We start from the raw sequence: 21,436 nt of genomic DNA, 5'->3' as shown, positions 1-21,436 counted from the left end.
AGAAAGCACCCTAACTCCATAAACAGCATGTGTTTCCTATTCTTGGCACTCAGTAACATTTACTAATAAAGTTTTACTTTACAATTAATTCCTTCGGTTTTGTGGCTTTTAAATGGCACAATATGTCCTCTCCTATGTTCTATCATTTTAGTTAATAGGAAGCTGTGTCATGCGGGTGTAAACAATACACAGTTTAGCACATTAAACCACAGGTCGCTACTCATAAGAAGAAACTTCACAAGTGACGTGGAGACGTCCACCATTATAAAAAAGGGGACGAGATATTAATAGTATAAAGAAATTGACTTGACGTGAAACCCTGCATTGTGCTATAGTAATGATAGCATTCAGGGCATCAGAAAATCTTATATTCATCCCCACTGAATAGGCCTTTTCTTTACTCAGTCAATGTTAAAGGGATGGTAGCACTTATTTTCTGAAAATAGAAGTGTCATAAAACTCTCCATGCTGACTATAATATTCCGTCTGCCATTTCTGGAAAATTCTTCATTCCAAAGTTATTGCAGTTCAAAGATCAATATTTAGTCTGAATTTGAGATCATGGTCACATTGTTGTTTATGGGAGACAGCACATCTAGTGGTCATGGTTGTTAGTGCAAATGTCTTTAATTTTGCAATAAAATTGCAAGAAGGCACTCATTATATAAGGAGATGGCTTAGAAAATTGTACGTAAGTGGAATTGAGCTCTTGGAAATCACTACACTAAGACCTTTACAGTGTGAGAAATTTTCATTGAATTCACCAATAAAGCGTCCAACTGCGTTTATTTATTGGTGTCAGTGTGGTGCTACTTTACTGAGCTCTGTGTAAAATAACATGGGTACAAAGCAGCCATTCTTCCCATTAGCAGAAAAAGAGCGTCTATTATTTTTGGAAACCGTTTGCCTCAATGAAATCTTTACAGTCAAGCGCTGGGTTGGAAGGTTGCTAACCTCGTCATAGTAAATCATTTTGCTTCAATTGATTGATTATTTTTTTGTCTTCTTTAAGAAGTCCTGGATTAAACACCCCCTCCGATGTACACAGTAAGGTATTGCCGCAGGCACGAATGGTGAACGCATTTGAAGTCTGATGGAGTTTTTTTGACGTGCTGGTGCCGTCTGGGTCTGATTTGGGTTACGAGCCCTCTGGCAGTGGAATGATTTCCATTTACCAGCCTTGACCGGCCACTTACTGTAAATTCCACAAACTGCAAGACGGGAAAAGGGATAACTCGGAGTTCGTTGTGGGCTTGTGGTTGTCTAGGAAATCTCTCTTCACAGGAGGTTCTGTGTAACTTAATTACTAAACATATTGCATTTACCTTTTTTGGAGCCGAGCAAGTGCTCAAAATGTAGAAAATCATACTAAACTTGAACTACTTATTATTTCTTGTTATTTTAAAGAGACCCTATTAAAAAAAAGCAAAAGAGATGGCTAAAGTAAAGTGTATACTTTCTCTGTGCGGTTGAAATTAACATGACAGTCGCTGCTGCCAACTATAAATACATGTATGTGAAGGCTTCCAGAATTTTACCATTTTCTAAAAAGTAATTGGCTACTTTCTCTTTTTGTTCACTGTACCAAATACTGAAGCAGTTCCCAGTTTGGGAAGAACTAAGAATGATGTTCATCCTGATACCCCTGGTTTGTGAATTTGATAAGTACAATTCTGCCTGACAACCCCTTTTCACTCAAAGCTGACTGGTTCGGTTTCGGGGAAGCATTCTCTAACCTGCCATGTAAACTGCAGCATTTATGGTGACAGTTAAAATGACGAGTTTGCTCATAGAGTGTGGTCTTGTACAAGGGAACGCATTTATTAGATTGATGTACTCTAAGACAGATGTCTTTTTAAGAGAACCCCTCTAATTAAACAGAACATTAGAAAGAGGAATGTAGAGGCCCATGCACATAAAAAATGTCAACCAAAACCCATCAATTTCAATAAACATGGCAGACTAGCTTATATTTATAGGGTCTGCTAAGTCTTTCTTGACAGATAGTGTTGGAATAAGGAAGAATCCGACATGTTATTTTGTAGTTTACTTTAACCTAAAATGACATTTTCAGGTCAAAAATTACTCAAGTGCCAGCCACTTTCTTCTGTTTAATTCTCTGTATATTGCCTGTTGTCAAGTATCATCCCTCTGTATCAGTAGAGGCTGATTGTAGGAGTTAGGGGTGGGTCTTTGTCTCTCTACAAAAAGTGGGATCGGTCTTTGTCTCTCTACTGAAAGTAGGGGCGGATCTTTGTCTCTGTAGGTAGTGGGGGCTGGTCTTTGTCTCTGTAGGTAGTGGGGGCAGGTCTTTGTCTCTGTAGGTAGTGGGGGCGGGTCTTTGTCTCTGTGGGTAGTGGGGGCGGGTCTTTGTCTCTGTAGGTAGTGGGGGCAGGTCTTTGTCTCTGTAGGTAGTGGGGGCGGGTCTTTGTCTCTGTAGGTAGTGGGGGCAGGTCTTTGTCTCTGTAGGTAGTGGGGGCGGGTCTTTGTCTCTGTAGGTAGTGGGGGCGGGTCTTTGTCTCTGTAGGAAGTGGGGGCGGGTCTTTGTCTCTGTAGGTAGTGGGGGCAGGTCTTTGTCTCTGTAGGTAGTGGGGGCGGGTCTTTGTCTCTGTAGGTAGTGGGGGCAGGTCTTTGTCTCTGTAGGTAGTGGGGGCAGGTCTTTGTCTCTGTAGGTAGTGGGGGCAGGTCTTTGTCTCTGTAGGTAGTGGGGGCGGGTCTTTGTCTCTGTAGGTAGTGGGGGCGGGTCTTTGTCTCTGTAGGTAGTGGGGGCGGGTCTTTGTCTCTGTAGGTAGTGGGGGCGGGTCTTTGTCTCTGTAGGTAGTGGGGGCGGGTCTTTGTCTCTGTAGGAAGGGGGGGCGGGTCTTTGTCTCTATACAGCAAGTGGGGGCGGGTCTTTGTTTCTCTACAGAAAGTGGGGGTTGGTTTTTGTCTCTCTACAGGAAGTAATGACGGATCTTTATCTCTACAGGAAGTGTGGGCAGGTTTTTGTCTATACAGGAAGTAGAAAGTGTGGGCGACTCTCTCTCCCTGCTCTTGCTTTTCAGTCAATATGAATTTGGGCAGAGAAGCGGGCTTTTTGTGTGTTCAAATCTTTTGACAGTGGCATAAACAGTGCGTACAGGGAAGTTATGGAATTAAAGTTTCTGCTTCTATAGTGGACCTTGGGCCCGAGGGCCATTTACGGCCTGCGATGACCTTTTTTTCGGCCCCCCCTGGGCAGATTCTTGGGGACCACAGTGCTTAGGCCGGCAGCTGTGTTTTGATTGCCACCAGCCTTTCAATTTCTTCTTGCTCTATGAGCACAGGCATGCAGTGTTCGTTACTGCATGCTGAGGAGCGTGCATTGAAAGATTACGCCCTGACACCAGTGCAAGCGGCAAGACTTACTTTGTGGGCGGAGTTAGCGAACAATTTGTACGCCCCCCCGAAGGATGGTATAAATATCCAAATGGCTCTTGACAAAAAGAAGGTTCACCCCTGATGTAAAAGAACTGTTGGCTCAAAAAGCAGTGCTCAGTAACTAGGCTCATAGCCAGTGTTCAAGAGTTTTTCACTCGAAACGCATATGACATTTTTTATACATACCACCCTATAATATATGCTTTGTCGTCTGAGATGTCCATTTTTTGTCTTTTCTGCAAGTTTTTAAAAGGATTTGCCAATAAAGATTGTTGAATTTTAATTAATTGCCCGGTGTGCTGAGCCAGATCCATCTTCACTTCCTCATGTGGTTTACTAAGCACAATCCTGCTGACAGGTGTGCTTTAAGGACACGGCCCCACGATCAGTATTTGGTCAGTATTTTTTCACAGGAGTGGGAGCCAATACCAGGAGTGGGTGATAAATGCAGAATTGGTGACTTGTTTCTATTATACCTTTTCTCTGATTGTTCCTCACCTGGTTTTGGATCCCACTCATGAGAAAAAATACTGACCAAATGCTGATAGTGGGACTGTGGCCTAACTCTGTATCTCATGGGCAAATTATCTTCAAGTCAAGTTTATAGTAGTTTTTTTAATTGATGCAGAAGGAAAAAATATAAACTATATTTTGTGGAAAGAATTTCAGGTAACCGAAAACTACATTTCTTGGTTAGGGAGAGCCTCCATAGATAGTCACATCGGCTGACTTTTAAAGTGCAATCCTTTACCCCATACCCCTGAACTCACCGTTAGTTGTATAGGAGTAAAACAGCACATACATAAGGGATCTGAACATAGGAAGGTTCCAAGTCTCCGTCCATTAACGAGGTGATATAAAATGTTGGTGATGTTTTGGAACAAGATATGCCAAAGGTGGAGTGATGCTGTCACTCTTGGACCAGAAGTCCCAGGTGACTGACACTTAAAGGTCTTTGATCCTGGGCTGAAGGGAGATTTACAGCAATTAAGTAGATGCAGTTCCAGTCATAGCTTAAGTGAGTTTAGCACTATAGCATCCCACAAAAAGCAAACAGCCAGCGGGCGTTACTGTATATGGGGGTCTCTGCTGGGACTTCTTACCCTAATGCAACAGAGTGCTTTTCATTTCCGTTGGTTGGCAGCCGCCCAGCTACATGGCTCGTGTTATTAATGACATTAAGATCTATAACGCTTTTAATACTCTCCTGGCTGGTGACATAACACATTCTTGCTGGCTGTGAGTTATAGGTTTCCATGCCCAAAATCTTTTATATAGGGAGAACACAGAATGAACATGAGAAATTGAGCCAGAAATGATCATATATTTCCATTGTATTAAGGTTACATCTATTATATAGTACCAAATGTAATCTGTTTTTGCTTTTTATAAGCTTTTTCTGCAGCCACTAGAGGGAGCTTAGGAGCATTTGTGTTCTTATTATTGAGCTCAATGTATGTAGTAAGCTCAGAAGCTCCCTCTAATGGTGGCAGAAATGACTGGTGTTCTACAGGATAAAAATTGAGCTGCATCTGCTATAAGGCAAAGTGCCCACGATGCAGAAATGCTGCCGATTTTTTCTGCATCTCCTTGGCAGGAAAAACGCATGCGGATTTTACATGCGTTTTTCCTGCCAGGTAGAAGTGTTTGTCAAGCGTTTTTGCATGCATTTTCGCATGTTGGTTATCAAGCGCTTTTCCTAGTGATTTTAGCATCACTTGGAAAAGTGCTTGACAATTTGGTCACACTATATAAATCCATGCAACTGGCATGGATTTATATAGTGTGACCAAGTTAATAGTTAAAAAAAGAATAAAAATGGTAAAAAAAACACATGATACTCACCTTATGATGGCTCCCGGTCTTCTCTCCAGTGCGTCCGGTGTCTTGGGCGGCTCGCGGTGGTGCAAAAGGACCTTCCATGACATCATTTAGTCATGTGACAGGTCACGCGACCGCCGACGTCAGCGGTCGCGTGACCTATCACATGACTAAATGACATCATGGAAGGTCCTTTTACACCATCGTGAGCCATCGGGGAGCCAGGACGCACCGGAGAGAAGACCGGGGGCCATCAGAAGGCGAGTACAATGTATATTTTTTTTATTTTAAATTCTTTTTTTTAATAGGTACTATGGTACCCGGGTCTGGAGGAGAGTCTCCTCTTCTCCCAACCCGGGTATCATCAGCACATTGAATCGCTTAATATCTGCATGTGCACTTGTAGTCATGCGGATATTAAGCGATTCAATGCAAGCCAATGGCGGCAATTACACGGCGTTTCTGCAAAAATAATGGACATGCTGCGGATTTTTTTGCAATGATAATCCTCAGCGGAAATTTCCGCAGCATGTGCTCAGCACATGCGGATTATCATTGGGGACCATGGGGTACGTATTACCAAGCGTTTTTTAAGCGTTTTCGCTGCGGAAATTCCGCGGCAAAACGCTTGAAAAAACGTATAGTGGGCATGCAGTCTAAAGATGTAGTAAAGGTGTAATCCTGTATGCACAATATTGCTCCCATAGGCCAATAGAAATGAATGCAGTGGTGGTCATACATGCGCACTACTGCTCCTTAAGACCCATTGAAGTGATTGGATCAGTGGTCACGTGCACACATATTCACTAACTTTTTACTGCTGTTTGTACATTTTTTTTTTATTTGTTACTGTGCGCCATTGCAAAAAAAAGTTGCTAAGGCTGCGTGCCCACTATGCGTTTTTCAAGCGTTTTTGCCGCGGAATTTCCGCAGCGAAAACGCTTAATAAACACTTGGTAATACGTGCCCAATGGTCCCCAATGATAATCCGCATGTGCTGTGCACATGCTGCGGTAATTTCCGCTGCGGATTATCATTGCGGAAAAATACGCAGCATGGCCATTAATTTTGCGGACACGCAGCATAATCGCCGCCATTGACTTGCATTGGACCGCGTGACATCCGCATCACTGCATCTGCACATGCGGATATCACACGGTTCAATGTACGGATGGTACCCAGGTCTGGAGGAGAGGAGACTCTCCTCCAGACCCAGGTACCATAGAACCTGTTAAAAAAAAGAATTTAAAATAAAAAATAAAGATTATACTTACCTTTCGATGTCCTCCCGGTGTTTTCTCCCCTCCGTCTGGTCTGCTGTATGGGTCGCGGTGTTGTGAAGGACCTGCCATGACGTCCGAGTCATGTGACCTGTCACATGACTCAATGAAGTCACCGCAGGTCCTTCACACCACCACGAGCCACCCAAGACACCGGACGCAGCGGAGAAAACACCGGGAGGACATTGGAAGGCAAGTATAATCTTTTTTTATTATTATGTTTTACCATTCTTATTCTTTTTTTATAACTAACTTGGTCACACTACTATAAATCCATGCCGGTTGCATGGATTTATATAGTGTGAACAAGTTGTCAAGCACTTTCCAAGTGATGCTAAAATCGCTTGGAAAGTGCTTGATAACAAGCATGCAGAAATGCATGCAAAAACGCTTGACAAACGCTTCTACCTGGCGGGAAAAACACATGTAAAAACCGCATGCGTTTTTCCTGCCAGGGAGAAGCGGAAAAAATCCTGAGCATTTCTGCATCGTGGGCACAAAGCCTAACTACTAGTTGCTGATGGTTCCAATTAGGCTATGTGCCCACGATGCAGAAATGCTCAGGATTTTTTCCTGAGCGTTTCTGCATCTCCCTGGCAGAAAAAACGCATGCGGATTGTACATGCGTTTTTCCTGCCAGGGACATGCGGATGTGAAGCGTTCTTCACATGCATTTCCGCACGCGGGTGTCAAGCGCTTTCCAAGCGATTTTAGCATCACTTGGAAAGTGCTTGACAACTTGGTCACACTTTATAAATCCATGCAAACGGCATGGATTTATATACTGTGACCTAAAGAATGGTATAAAATAAAAAATAAATCTATACTTACCTTCTGATGGCCCCCGGAGTCTTGCTTCGCTCCGTCCTGGCTGCCGGCAGCTCGCGGTACACTACACTGAAGGACCTGCCGTCACATGGCTATGACGTCAGCGCAGGTCCTTCAGTCCACTGCGAGTTGCCGGCAAGTGAAGACAAGGAGACCAGGGGCCATCAGAAGGTAAATATAATATTTATTTTTTTATTTTATTCTTTTTTTTACAGGTTCTATGGTACCCGAGTCCGGAGGAGAGCGCGGCGAAAACGCAGCGCTTCTGCAAAATAATTGGTAGTGCTGCCTTTTTTTCCGCAATGATAATCCGCAGCGGAAATTTCCGCAGCATGTGCACAGCACAGCGGATTATCATTGGGGAACATGGCAGGCCTTCTACCATGCGTTTTTTAAGCGTTTCTGCAGCGTTTTTGCCACTGCGTAAACGCTTAAAAAACGCATCGTGGGCACACAGCCTTAGTGTTCACAGAAATTATGGTTTTAATTTTTTTTTTAATTATTTTATGCTTAGTCCATCAACACAAACATTTTCAGATACCTGGAGTAATATATAAGTACCGTACTAACATTGGGTATTCATGTAGTAATGTGAAAGACATCCGGGATTTTAAGGTGGTGTGAACCTCTCTGATCCGCTGCTCAATCTAAACACTTCGCTCATACTCACACATGTGCTACTTTTGCAACAAGTGTATGAATTCAGAATCAGACTACTGTTTATTTTGTAGTCTGTCGTCATAGAGACATATTAGTCTGTCAAGTTGAATGGCAGAAGGGATTGTGCTAATTTAAGAAGTTATCTCCTACCCTCAGGATTCTCAGTATAGTCGCGAAGTTGGGACAACCCCATTAAATCGTATCCAGCCTGCCTGTCAGTGTCCGTACGGTGCTCTGCGCCCGCGGCTTTGTTTGACAAGCTGTGTACAAGTTGTATCTTCACTTCTAAGACCCTCAACTTAAAATAGGCTGAAGAGTTCTTTCCAAAGAAAACTTCTGTAACGCTGTGTTGTCTTTTTCTGGTTATTACACAATGATTTTTTTTTTCTTTTTATGTTTGTATTGAGTTTTCTGGCATCACACACACAAACAACATTACATGGAAGATTTCTCAAGAACAACACATGCAGGAATCTGCGGTATCTCCTAATATGTTTTTTTTTTCTGTTCTTAGAGAAGGTCAGGAACTTTTCATTACTGGATCGATGTAATTGAACAGTTTTACTTGCAAAATATTAACTGCGGGGAGAGGTCGCTTATAATATGTCCATAAAACAACAAATGCCTTATAGATTGTATTTAAGTGCTTGAATTTTCCTCACTTGTCCAAGCCATTCCTTAAGGCCCCGTCACACTAAGCGACGCTACAGCGATCCCGACAACGATGCGACCTGTCAGGGATCGTTGCTGCGTCGCTATGTGGTCGCTGGTGAGATGTCAAACAGTCAGATTTTCCCAACGACGCAGCAATGATGCGGCGACCCGTAACGATCTGTATAACGATGCACGCCTATGTGTTTGTGTCCGAGTCGTCAACGAAGTCGTTGGTAAGGTGTCATACACCGATGCATGCTACCCAGCGGGGCCTCAACGATCAAAGAAATGTCCAGACCATTCCAACACGACCAGCGATCTCACAGCAGGGGCCTGGTCGCTGCTACGTGTCAAACGTAACGAGATCGCTACTGAGGTCGCTGTTGCATCACAAAACTTGTGACTCAGCTGCGATCTCTCTAGCGATATCGCTTAGTGTGACGGGGCCTTTAGTTGTAGGGAATGCTGTAATAATTGCTTCTAAAGGGCCGTCACCCAGATACCTGAATAGTAAATGTACCCAGTTATGCCACGTGTCATCCCTTCTTTCTTTATTGCTCAAGGATGAGGCAGATTTTCTCTTTGTTAAAACTACTTGACAGTTTCTTTAACATCTGGAATGGCTTTAACTTTTTGGCCCTGTCCTTCCCGACTGGCCATACACATTACATAGCCATTTGCCCAATGAGCGTTCGGTCAACAACTATTTCTTCCAACTCCTCCATTTATACTAGAGGCCCGCTCGGCCGAGTAAGTATGTGTTCTCAGAAGGATAAGGAGCGTGTGACGCTATCAGACACTCAGCATCTCCCCGAGAATCACATAACTGGTCAAATGTGCGATCCTTATTTCCCCCCAACATCCATTGTCAGAAAAGTGTTGGGAGGTCGCTATGAACGCTAAATGGTCTGTCGGTCCCATCAAAATTAGAGGGTTTACCCAATATGCATCTAATGTGTACAGACAGCTTCAGTCAAGCTTAAAAAAAATGCAATGTAATACATACAAAGCTAATGCATATACGCCACTGTATTATGGATGCTATACTTTTCTATGTTTCAGACCAGTTACAATTGTTTCTTATACATTCCCATGGAATCTAAGAAATCAGTTGTGGCATGCTCCATCCCTGCTTGTAGAATTAGCATTGCTTCAAGGCACCATTACCCAAGACACAATAGCACAGGACAGTGGTGTGACGTTATACGAGGTATATGCACGTATCTTATTGAGGCCAAAAACAACAACCTTTGTGACTGTACGTTGGCACGTTGGAATCTATAAGGATGGATTTTTAGAGTTTGTTGTGGAGGATGAGCCAACTGCTCGCAGTAAAAGGAAAACCCACGAATGAGCAATGTAGTAGGCATGTGTAGCTGGCACCATTTCCACCATTACTTAATGACTCAGAAATTTGTGGTAAATCTATGAGTCATGTGTATATTATCATGTAGTAGTCAGTGAGTGATATATCGCACACTAAAAAGACATCCACCTCTTACACCTTGGGGGCACTATATCTCATTGTAGTTATAGTCTGGAATTAATCAAACCGCTATAAATTACTGAGCATTGCGGTTGAAGACTATCTTTGTTCTTGGCCACTATCTGAAGAGTCTCATTGGTACAGAGTAAATGAGGGGTAAAGAAGTATTTCATATGGATTAATTCGGGCTCTGAGTACCTGGGGCGGCAAGTCTTGCAGAGAACCTGTGACTGTCTTACCCATTAAAATGCCTATGACAGGAGAGGTGGTGGTAGATAAACACTGATAATGTGGATTGTGACCCAGCCTTACCTTAGCTGCTGTTCATATAACAAGGAGCTGCCTAAGGGATAAAGTGTCTGATAGCTGGGTTCTCCATTGCTGAGGCCCCTACCAATGATGAGAACAGAGTCCCTGTGTCAACCGTTTGCTGCTCAGCGGCCCACTAGCCTGCATCCTGGCGCTTAATTTAGGCCTCATTCATAAGTCTGTTTTTCACGTACGTATTTTGTCCCGTGTTTTTCACCGGTAGAACACATACCTATTTTAGTCTATGCAGCTGTTTTCTTTACATTTCTTTTTTTATGGACTGCGTATCTGCAAAAATATCACTGAGCTTTGTCTGGTTTTTGTTCAGAGTCACTGATCAAAATCACCCATACAACATTGTAATGGGTAGAAGATGAGCAATTTTTTTTTTTTTGCATACAAGAAAATCACTAAAGGGAAAGACCGACTCGTGGACCAAACACTGATTAATATCTTATTCAAAATCGTGATGAAAAACTTTCCAGGTTTCTTTCTCGTACATGAAAATAAAAGACATCTGAATGAGGCTTTAGAGTCTAGCCTTGTCGTCTGTCCTGCCCAGTGTGTAGCATGGTCTCTGCACTCCATGTCAGAGCAACTAAAAGTGATGGCGTTGCACAGGGGTACATGCACACATGTCGTATACACAGAGTATTACAGTACTTGTGTTATGTTTGAGATTTTACGAGATCTCATCTTCACGCTGCAGAGAAAATCCACACTGTAAATTGAGCGGCACTGTGGATTCTAAATCCACAGAATGCGATCAACAGTGAAATCTGTACTATTTAGTGCAAATTTTGCGGCTGTGGACTTGCAACATAAAAGTCTAGACCAGCCCTATCCTATAATGTCTTCACGTGACGGCAATGCTCAAACAAGTCTGCTACTCGCTTCCATTTTAGATCTGTGATTTTCCTGTAAAGCCTGGCAGCTTACCAAAATGCAAGTGAGTTACATGCGACTTGTGACCAGAGACAGAAAACTGATCAAATGTGGAGTGAGTAGGATTCAGGTCACAATGCGACACCACAGAAAATCAGGAGATGCAGCGTGACATCAGTGTCCCATAATTTTGCCTGAATGGACAGGGACTATTCACTTTCCATAGAGCCTTTGCTCTCTGTTTTTCCAGATTCATTAGGCTGATGGAGACGGTGCCCCAAGTGGTAAAAAGGTGTAATGTAGGTAAAATTCATACCTGATATTAGGAAAAAAAAATATCACATCGTTATTAGATGTTGTCTTTAATAAAAAGTAATGCGGAGACTTCCTGTCTTTAAAATATTGCTAGCGGGGGGGCTGCAATGTGCTAATAGTATCTAATACTTTGTAACCTTCTGCTGTAACACAAATATACAGAGATGACCTGCTCCTCTGAGCCGGCTTGTGGTACTGTATATTTATAGTAGATAGCAGAGGCTAGAGTGACATTTAATGACCGGCGCTTACACCTAGAACTTTGTACAATGTTGGATCTTTGCAGCTTTGAACTTTTCACTCTGTGTGAGTTTCGGGGGTGGATGTTGGGGGCTTTTCTATAGTTTGTTCAGCTGCCTGGCTCTCCAGGAGCGACCATCCCAGTGGCTGCTATTTAATCTTTTTCCTTAGAGTGCAAGCTCTGCCGCATAGTACAGACGATGCTGTATGTATAACCCCGGCTTATAGTTTTGTACTGGAACACCCTGAATTCCTGCAGACGCTATATGGCAATGTGGGATCATTTGGTTCTTCAGACAAAGAACAATGACTCTTGTGAAAGTTACTTTTGTGTTTGGTGATTGCATCAGCTCTGTGCCCTCCTAAACCACAAACCCGCCACTATATGGTAATTAGTTTATATTGGAAATCTTTCTTTTTTATTGCTTTTTTTAGACTGTAGAAAGGAGAAGTCACTAGGTAGCCACACTCCCCTAACCTATGAGCACCTATGCTCAGGTGGTCGCATGGCTGAGTGGCTTATCTGTTTTGCCCTTCTACCATGAAAAGCTAAGTAGCTGTGCCCTTATGAGCCCACTGCCCATAGCTTAATACTGGAGAGGATCAGATGTCCCAAGGCAGCTGCCCTGAGCCCTTATCTCTCCCATCTAAATGAGCTACAATGAACACTCTGTAAGCCTTTATCTCAACAAAGTTAAACTTTTCTCTGCTAGTCCACTGATCCCTGGATTGTAGAACAGAGGATTGAATGTCAAACAAATGACAGATGACCAGAAACTTGATCCATCTTTTTAAATCCCTTTTTCCGGACCCCTACAATCCCAGACACCAGGGGTCATATCAAGATAAGGCCGTGAACATTGAGGAAACTGTAGGCTCTGCACAGTTCTAGAACTCCGCTAAAAGAATAGAGCGCTTATTGGAAACCCGGTGACATGCAGGTGTACCCCACATCAAGAGGCCTAAATCTTGCATTGATAAAAACCCATCATTTTCTTAGAATCTAGTTTCCAGTTGTTAACTAGCTAGTAGCTACATGTCAGATCCATGCACCAGGTGATCTACCTGGAACTGAATCTAGTGCCTGCGGATGCTTCGTGTTCTCGTTATTAAAAAGATGTCATTTATTACAGCTCTCTATAAAAATGATGCACTGATAATGCATTGAGATTACTGTAGCAACCTTTATATAACATTATGTAGACTTTATATGGCTCCCAGAGAGCACAGAGATTGCAAGCTTTTAAGACGAGCTCCTAAAAGCATTCCCGAGCGATACCTACATGAATGCCATTGCTTGTGCCGAGCACGCTGGGAGTTGTAATGTATATTTTACATTGCTGAATTAAACTTCCCAGCATACAGTAGCTGCACATAGTCCAATCATAGCAGGTGGACTACCAGAGAAGACTCTTGACCTACATCAGTCCCAGCCTATAAAGATGCAATTATGTATTTGATGGATTAATAACAGCAATCCCCATTGTTGTCACACAGACATCGCTGTATCAGCACATAATCCATGTGAAATATTCACTCGCAAGAATGTAATGAATGTGGCTACTTGTCCTCAGTCCTGATACATTGTACCGACCCTGGCACAGCGTGATTTTCTCAGTAAAGAGTTAATTACTGGAGTCTCCACCAGAATCAATTATACATCCTGTCAACTAGAAATATTCCTCACTGAGCATTAGTATTGCAGACCCTGACCAATGGTGACTTCGGGGGCTCAATGTTACCCTATAGTCATTATAATGATATGGGGGAGGGCGGAGAGAAAAACAAAAATACTCAGAGATCTCAGCAAAACAAAGTGCTTCTTCCTGTTGCTATGGTGATGGCAGCATCCTATACATCTATAGTATCGTTACTTATGGACCATTATGGGAAAATAATAAAACATAATGTAAGACGCTTGAAGGGGCTTATAAATGTATCTATATATCATGCAGATGCTGTAAGCTTATGCTAAAAACTTTTTTTTTTTGTGGGGGGTGGACTTTTTAAAAATTTGCCTACATTTTTATGTCCTAAAAAATAGTAACTTTATAATAATTGGGTTTGTCCAAAATGAGCAACTTTAGTATTTTCTTTTATTATAGTGAAAGAAAAAAAGATAACCTGGTAAATGTAAAACATAAAATGTGCCCACATAACTCTTTGAGGGTAGTACTATTTGTACATTATGATTGAGAAAGTTTACCTGCAGTTCTATGTAAAAGCAAAGATAACACCACTAATATTGCATGGAGCTGTAAAGATTAGCCAGTTATTACCAACACCATCGCCAGGATAGTTTTGCACACCTTTCCAGGCTCACCTGCTTCCTTCTTGATCACGGATATCCCTTGCAGTCAGCCCGCCAAATAATCACTGCTCGCCCAAAAAATTCTCCAGTTCAAAGTATAATGATAAAAAAAAATCCTTGTTGCTTATTTGTGGCAGTGCTGCATTTGTTGCTGCAGTTGCAGTCTGTTTTATTGTACTCGCATGTCTGAGCTGTTCAGCAGGACAGGACGTTACCTGCTGCCTTGGAACGAGCTGTTCCCAATTTCATTCCTGGATCCAGAGCCCATCTTACTCCTCTCTGCGAGTTTCCTCCTGACAGCCTTATTTGAACCTGAGCTCCTCAGCTCTTTTGTGGTGAAATTACATGATCTGGAAAGAGTAAGAGAGAGAAAAAAAAGTAAAGTTGTACCCAGCATGTAAAAAGCAGCAAGGTCTATGGTTGGACCGTAGTTTTCATCCACTCCCACAAAAGTGAGAGATACGCAAGCAGGAGACACAAGCACACAGCCCCCCTTTCCCTTCTGACCACAAACATGGGAGGGTGGCTGAATCACAACCTTAAAATGGTGATGTCATGGTTCTCTTAGTGAAAACTAATTTGGCATGCAAGGAGCTCCACCTCCCTCCTCCCTGGCAGGCAGCCCTTGCCTGCAACACAATTGTCGACCTGCGGGGTGAAAAATGCACAGCGTGCCTGAAGAAGCAACTGGGCGAACTTGACCGAGAAGAAAGACAGAAGATGTCTGGGAACAGTGTCCGATTAAAGGGTTCTGATGTATAATTTAGTAGAGAAAGTGAAACATCCATCACCAGAGATTCGAGTGCAAAAATCCACAAGACAACCTATGAATACACACGTCAGGGTGCACTGTATTCTAAAACATTGAGGGGGTTCCTCTAGCTTTGAGCATCCTACCTTTTTTGTATCTTTACTCTGTGGTTTCGTGCCCCGAGGTCACATGAAGGGTAAGCATCTCCCTGGCAGAAAAAAACGCATGCGGATTGTACATGCGGATTGTACATGCATTTTCCTGCCAGGGACAAGCGGACGTGAAGCGTTCTCCGCATGCGGGTTGTCAAGCGCTTTCCAAGCGATTTTAGCATCACTTGGAAAGTGCTTGTCAACTTGGTCACACTATATAAATCCATGCAAACGGCATGGATTTATATATTGTGACCGAAAAGAATGGTTAAAAATAAATATATACTTACCCTCTGATGGCCCCTGGTGTCTTGATTCCCTCCGTTCTCCCTTGCCGGCAGCGGTACACTGAAGGACCTGCCGACGTCAGCGTCGCGTAACCCGTCACATGACTATGACGTCAGCGCAGGTCCTTCAGTCCATCGCTAGCTGCTGGCAAGTGAAGACAATGACACCGGGGGCCGCCAGAAGGTAAATATAATCTTTATTTTTTATTTTACTCTTTTTTTCACAGTTTTCTATGGTACCCGGGTTCGGAGGAGAGTCTCCTCTCCTCTAGACCTGGGTACCATCCGCACATTAGAACGCGTGCATTCCGCATGTCCTTATCTAGTGAAACGGAATACACGCAAGTCAATGGCGGCGAAAACGCAGCACTTCTGCAAAATAATTAGTAGTGCTGCGTTTTTTTCCCGCAATGATAATCCGCAGCGGAAATTTCCGCAGCATGTGCACAGCACAGCGGATTATCATTGGGGGACATGGCAGGCCTTCTACCATGCGTTTTTTAAGCGTTTCTGCAGCGTTTTTGCCGCTGCGGAAACGCTTAAAAAACGCATCGTGGGCACACAGCCTTAGATGTGAATTTTTTGATCAGAACTTTTAAACTTTAAATGAGTTGTCTAATAAAAAAAAAAAAAGTTATCACCGATTTACAGGATCGGGGATAACTTACTGATCGGTGGGACTCCAACTGCTTGTGGCACAAGAGTTCAGACTCCTACATTCTTTCCACTGGACAACCCTTTTAAAGAATGTCAGTCAAGGTGACACAAATAATGTCCCTATAAAGGGGGATGTATTGAATAAAAAAAATCAACGCCACATCTGTCTGTGGGTTATGTCTGGTATAGCAGCTCAGGTCTGGTAAAGTGAATGGGGTTAAGCTGCATTAGCATACACAACCTGTGGACAGATGTGGCACTATTTTTGGAAGAAAGCAGCCATGTTTTCTAATTGTGGCTTTTATTTGCACTGCCAGATTTGGCCTTAGCTGATTTGAACCTATGGGTGCTTTCATACAATCTATGCAGATGGCTGACTTGCAGCAGAAAGGTAAAATGCTACAGGAGAGCAAGTTTTTGTGCAGAAACACCACAGCAAGTGTTTGATATTTCATGATTGGCATTTGCTCTTGCATCAAAGGATATCATCATTATTAGTAAATCTTGCTTTGTTGGCCCTGTTAAATCTGCTCAATTAAGAAATTTGGTTGCTGAATTTGTCATATTTGAATGCAGTACTACTAGGCGCTTTAATTAAAGATTTCCCCTGACCCACTTCTATTTATCATAGGACACTGAAACTTCACATATGTAATGATATAAGTCTCTATAGGTTATGTGCCAATTTGCAACTCATAACTGATAATGGTCTTGATTTTACGGTGCTGCACACCAAAGGAGATGTTCGATGAGATGAAAGAGGTTTATGGTGATGATTCCCCATCATATTATGTAGTCAAGAACTGGTATCGTAAATTGAAATGTGGTCGGACTTTGGTGCAAACAGCTCCAATTCCAGCGCGACCCCACTCTGCTATTGATGAACACACCATCCAGCAAGTGGAGGTCGCCATTTTGGAAAATCGCCCCTTAACCATTCGCCACCTAGCCCAAAATGTCAAGATTAGTGTGGGGTCCATGGAAAAAAATCATCCAAGACCATCTTCATATGCATAAGGTATCCACTTGCTGTGTTCCCCGGCTACTCACACCTTTCCAGAAGCAGGAACGAGTTGAATGCTCACAGACTGTATTGACGATGTGCCATGGAAACCAAGAGGACTTTTTCAACAGACTGATCACACAGGATGAAAGCTGGGTCCATCACTAGGATCCTGAGACTAAAGTCCAGTCGATACAATGGAAGCGTCATGACTCACCGCCTCCAAAGATGGCACATGCCCAACCCTCGGCAGGCAGGGTCATGCTCGCAGTATTTTGGGACCAGCATGGAGTAGTATTGATGGATTTCCTAGCAAAGGGTACCATGATCACTGGGGCATACTATGCGTCACTGCTGCAGAAATTGCGGGAGATCGTCAAAACCAAGAGATGTGGCATGCTCACCAAAGGTGTCTGCCTTCTGCAAGACATTGTACCAGTTCACAACTCACTTGTTGGCCAAATGGAAGCATGCTCCTGTGGCTTTGAACTTCTACCGCATCCCCCTTATTCACTCGATCTCGCACCATCAAACTTCCACCTCTTTCCAACAATGAAGTTATTTTTGTAGGGCATTTTTGTAGCATTTTCCAGATGATGAGATTCTGATTTCCGAAGTCGCAACGTGGCTTCTGGAGCAACCTGTCGACTTCTACAAGCGAGGTGTTTACAGTTGCTTAAAGAGATGGGAGAAGTGTGTGTCCCTAGGTGGTACCTATGTAGAGAAGGACTAATAACTGTCCCAAGTGTCATTGCTCTCAGTCCACAGGAAGTGGGTCAGGTAAAATCTTTAATGAACGCCCCTCATATATATTAATGACTGAATCCCAAAAGTGGTGTCTATTGGGTTCGTTTTGTATCCATTATTTTTTATTTCTATGAGGTAACGGAAACTATGCAATGAGATGGATATCTACTGTTACTACTGACTGTGACACCGGTTCCCTCCTAATGGCTAAAACGACAACAAATCTGCTTGTCACAAGGACGACTACTGTTCTGTGTGAAGAGCTTGAAGTTCTAGACTTTGTACTTACCTGCTTTATTTCTGCATCTCTAGCTGTTTTTTCCAGCGGTGCCTTGATGCACATATTGATCCCTAATTATACACTATGACTTCCCCCTGAAATGGGTCTTTTTTCTATAAATATTCTTGACCACGCGTTTAAATCATTACATTTTTTTTTTATAATGTAACTTTTTGACAAGGTGTCATTATATCCGCATCACTCCTACTTATGTTACTTTACCCGATTTATCTCCCTTGATTTCACGTCGATCTTGGCAGCAGTGTGTTGCTTTGTGCTCTTGCCAGAATTTCTGTAGCTGTTTTGCTGATGAGTGAGGTTTTTTATTGTGGGCTTTGACCAGAAAATACCTCACTCGCTTTTGTTTATTTTCTTCATGTGCTGCTTCCACAGTCTTTTTTTTCTTTGTAAAAGTTTTATTTTTTTTATGTATCATCTATTTTATAACTTTATTCAAAGTTATATACCCATCTGTTCCATTAATGGCTAACATGAGAATCTCTGCAGTAACCACAAGTAGTGGGGAATACGGAAACAGGTATGCTTCCTAAGGATTGTAATGATAAAGGGGGTTTCAATGTTTAATGGTTTCTTATTCCATAGCCTTGCTTTGTTAAAAAAATATCAAAATCAGCCTTACTTACCCCCAGCTGCTCCATCACTGCCTCTCCGCCGCTGCCCTCGGACTTTGTTTATATGCATCTGCTAGTCATTTGCCCTGGAAACAGTGGGAGGAAAGACAAGCGATCGTTGGTAGAAAAAAACTGAACGAATACTGTACAATATAAATGCATCCTTAAAAACATACCATATCGGATCAGCCATTTATCATCTTGTGCAAAAAGGCCCTAAAGCCTTTTTCACATGTCCTGATATTTCCGATACTGGAAAAACCAGTACCAGAGATATCCGTGTCCTTGTGTGGCAACCGTGTGCCGCATCAGTATCACACATACCGGCGCCTAGGAATCAGCCTGGGAATTACTGAGCTCAGAGCAGTTCAGGGGCGCCGCTCGCTGCATCAAATCATTCTCCAGTTCTCCTCAGCATGTGCAGTCACCTCAATCTACCGCTCACGCTGATGAAGAAATGTCGCACAGATGGATTATGGTGTGGGACACTGGATTATTTCAACTTCGGAGAAGTTGGGGATATTGTATTTTTTTTATTTTTGGTTTGTATACAGGTTACAATGGCTTCAGGGAATTAGGTATAAAGGTGAGTATAATGTGTTTTTTGTTTTATTCTTAATTTTACACTCGATGTAGACAATGGGGGCTGAATACTGCTCTCAACGTTGTCCCTTGCTTGCGCTGATCGCAGCGCAAGCAGGGGACAATGATGAGAGATGCGACACATGCTGCGGATAAAAATCGGACATGTCAGCGTGTTTTGCCCACGGTCCGTGAAAGCACATTAAAGTGCGCAGACCCATTTATTTGATTGGGTCTATGTGTGCAAATGTCTCCGATACGTGTGGAAACTTTCACTACACGTACAGGAGACACTGACGTGTGAAAGAGGCCTAATACAGACTTCTACAATCCTTCCCAGGCACTACCCTCAAAACATTGAGATACATCATTTATTTTAGCCTGTTTCATGAGAGTAAAGAAGTAATAGTAGTCCCATATAACCAGAAATATTTCCATTTTAATATTAGGGTTTTTATTCCAAAGTTTATATTGAACAAGCTTCCATGTATAACTCATACCCCTCTTCCTTCCTCCCGTCTCTGACCACGTGAAGAGTTGTTGAGTTTTTTTATTTTCTCTCACAGATGAGGCCAGTTATGCTGGAGATCTAAGCTGCTTCTTATCGGATACATTCCCACCAAATGAACTGGTTTAAAATGTTTATTTCCGATCTTTCTTGTAGTCAGTCCCAGGATCATAGGACTAGTTATTAAAGGAAATCGATATCTGTGAAGCATATAGTAACATTAAAAGGCTAAATTGATAGTTATCCACCAGGGACTATAAGAGAAATGTCGTCTCCGGATGTGGAAGTTGTTTCTCTGTCCAAAACTGTTTATTTGGAAAGCAGACGTTCCTCTGCCTGGGAGTTGGTTAAACATCAACTCGACGGAAACTTTTTAAGTGTTCACAAGTTACATGCAGCGTCATATCATAGTGTCTTACTTAGATAAAAGAAATGATAGCGTGAACCCAAAGGGGATTTCTGAATATCTTATCCTTGATATCTATGCACTGCCTTAATATTTGAAGCATCTCCTCTGTCGAGATAGTTTGTAGGGCTGAACGTTCATTGGTTCCTAGTGGTCACTGAGCTCTAAATCAAAGCATGATCTCACTGTCAATCAGCCTTGGACATGAAACCAGCACAGTCTGCTTCTACAAATACATAAATATTCAAAAATTATGTGGTACGAGGTATACGCTGCTCATAATACATACGTACAGCCAATACAACATGCAAAAAGATTTTCTTTTACTAATGATCTCGGTCCAATTATTCTTTACAAATACTTTTCGTTCATAACACTTGTGGGATGGCAGACCACTTGGTATTTCTCCCTTGAATTCACATATGTCTTTTGCACGGGGTGGTGATGCCTGTCGCACATACCATCAATATGCCTAGGTGAGACCTTCTTCTCAGTTTCCATTTGCAGTAAGGGGACAGAAGCTCCATTTTTCTTATTGGCTTAGAGTTTGGAAGCACAGACACCCTACCTAGACAGTGTTTTGGAAGCCCCCGTGTCTAGTGTAGCTACTGGCAAGAAGTAGCCCAGTCTTTAGGGCTTATTCAGACACCAGTGTTTGTCACCCATGTGCTGTCTGTTTTTCATTGTAGATAAATGAACACATAATATTCTGTGGGGCTATTCAGGTGTCCTTTTTTTGTACTCATAAAGAAAAGCAATGATGTCCTAGTCTGGTCTCATTTGCAAACAGAACTCATCAATTCAAGTGGGATAAACTCAGACAGTACACAAAACAAAGTTAATAATAAACCCCTTGAAATCTAACATCTTTTTTTTTTTTTGCATTTGGTGAAAACCGATGACTCAGAATAATTAGATGGAAAACAAAGCAAAAAGATTTGCCCTGCGCTGGTCGGGTGGTCACCTTGGTGCTCCTTGACCGCTGGACCGGGCACTGCAAACTTCCTCAGCGGGGACTTGAATGCCGGCATAGTCTGTGACCTTTGCAGTTACTATACTCTCGACATCGCAAGGTGTCTAGGATGCTGACATTCCAGTACTAGTCAAGGAAATTTCCACTGCCCTGATTTGACTTTCTTCAGGACCGAAGTGTTCACCAGACTAGTGTAGTGAGACTCCTTTTGGTCATCTATGAAAAAAATGATCCATTTATTTATTTATTTGCATGTATGTACAAGGCCTA

At 42.6% G+C, this 21,436-nt stretch overlaps 2 protein-coding genes across 17 annotated transcripts in view; one reads left to right on the top strand and one right to left on the bottom strand.

The window, feature by feature from the left end:
- The window catches only part of ANGPTL2 (angiopoietin like 2), a 35,392-nt gene extending 20,667 nt beyond the window's left edge, over window positions 1-14,725 (bottom strand). Inside the window, exon 1 of one of the 2 annotated variants that reach the window (XM_073640260.1) lies at window positions 14,187-14,725. The gene's annotated coding sequence lies outside the window, so the exon portion shown is untranslated. The remainder of the gene's footprint in view (window positions 1-14,186) is intronic. The other variant, XM_073640259.1, reaches the window with a different exon arrangement.
- The window catches only part of RALGPS1 (Ral GEF with PH domain and SH3 binding motif 1), a 540,676-nt gene that overhangs the window by 236,897 nt on the left and 282,343 nt on the right, over window positions 1-21,436 (top strand). The window lies entirely within an intron of this gene.

Source organism: Phyllobates terribilis, unplaced genomic scaffold (assembly GCF_046119375.1).
Source record: "Phyllobates terribilis strain yellow unplaced genomic scaffold, ASM4611937v1 Scaffold_7__3_contigs__length_470593459, whole genome shotgun sequence".
Lineage (NCBI taxonomy): Eukaryota > Metazoa > Chordata > Amphibia > Anura > Dendrobatidae > Phyllobates > Phyllobates terribilis.
The sequence above is the reverse complement of the archived record's forward strand: the minus strand, read 5'-3'. Positions and strand labels throughout refer to the sequence as shown.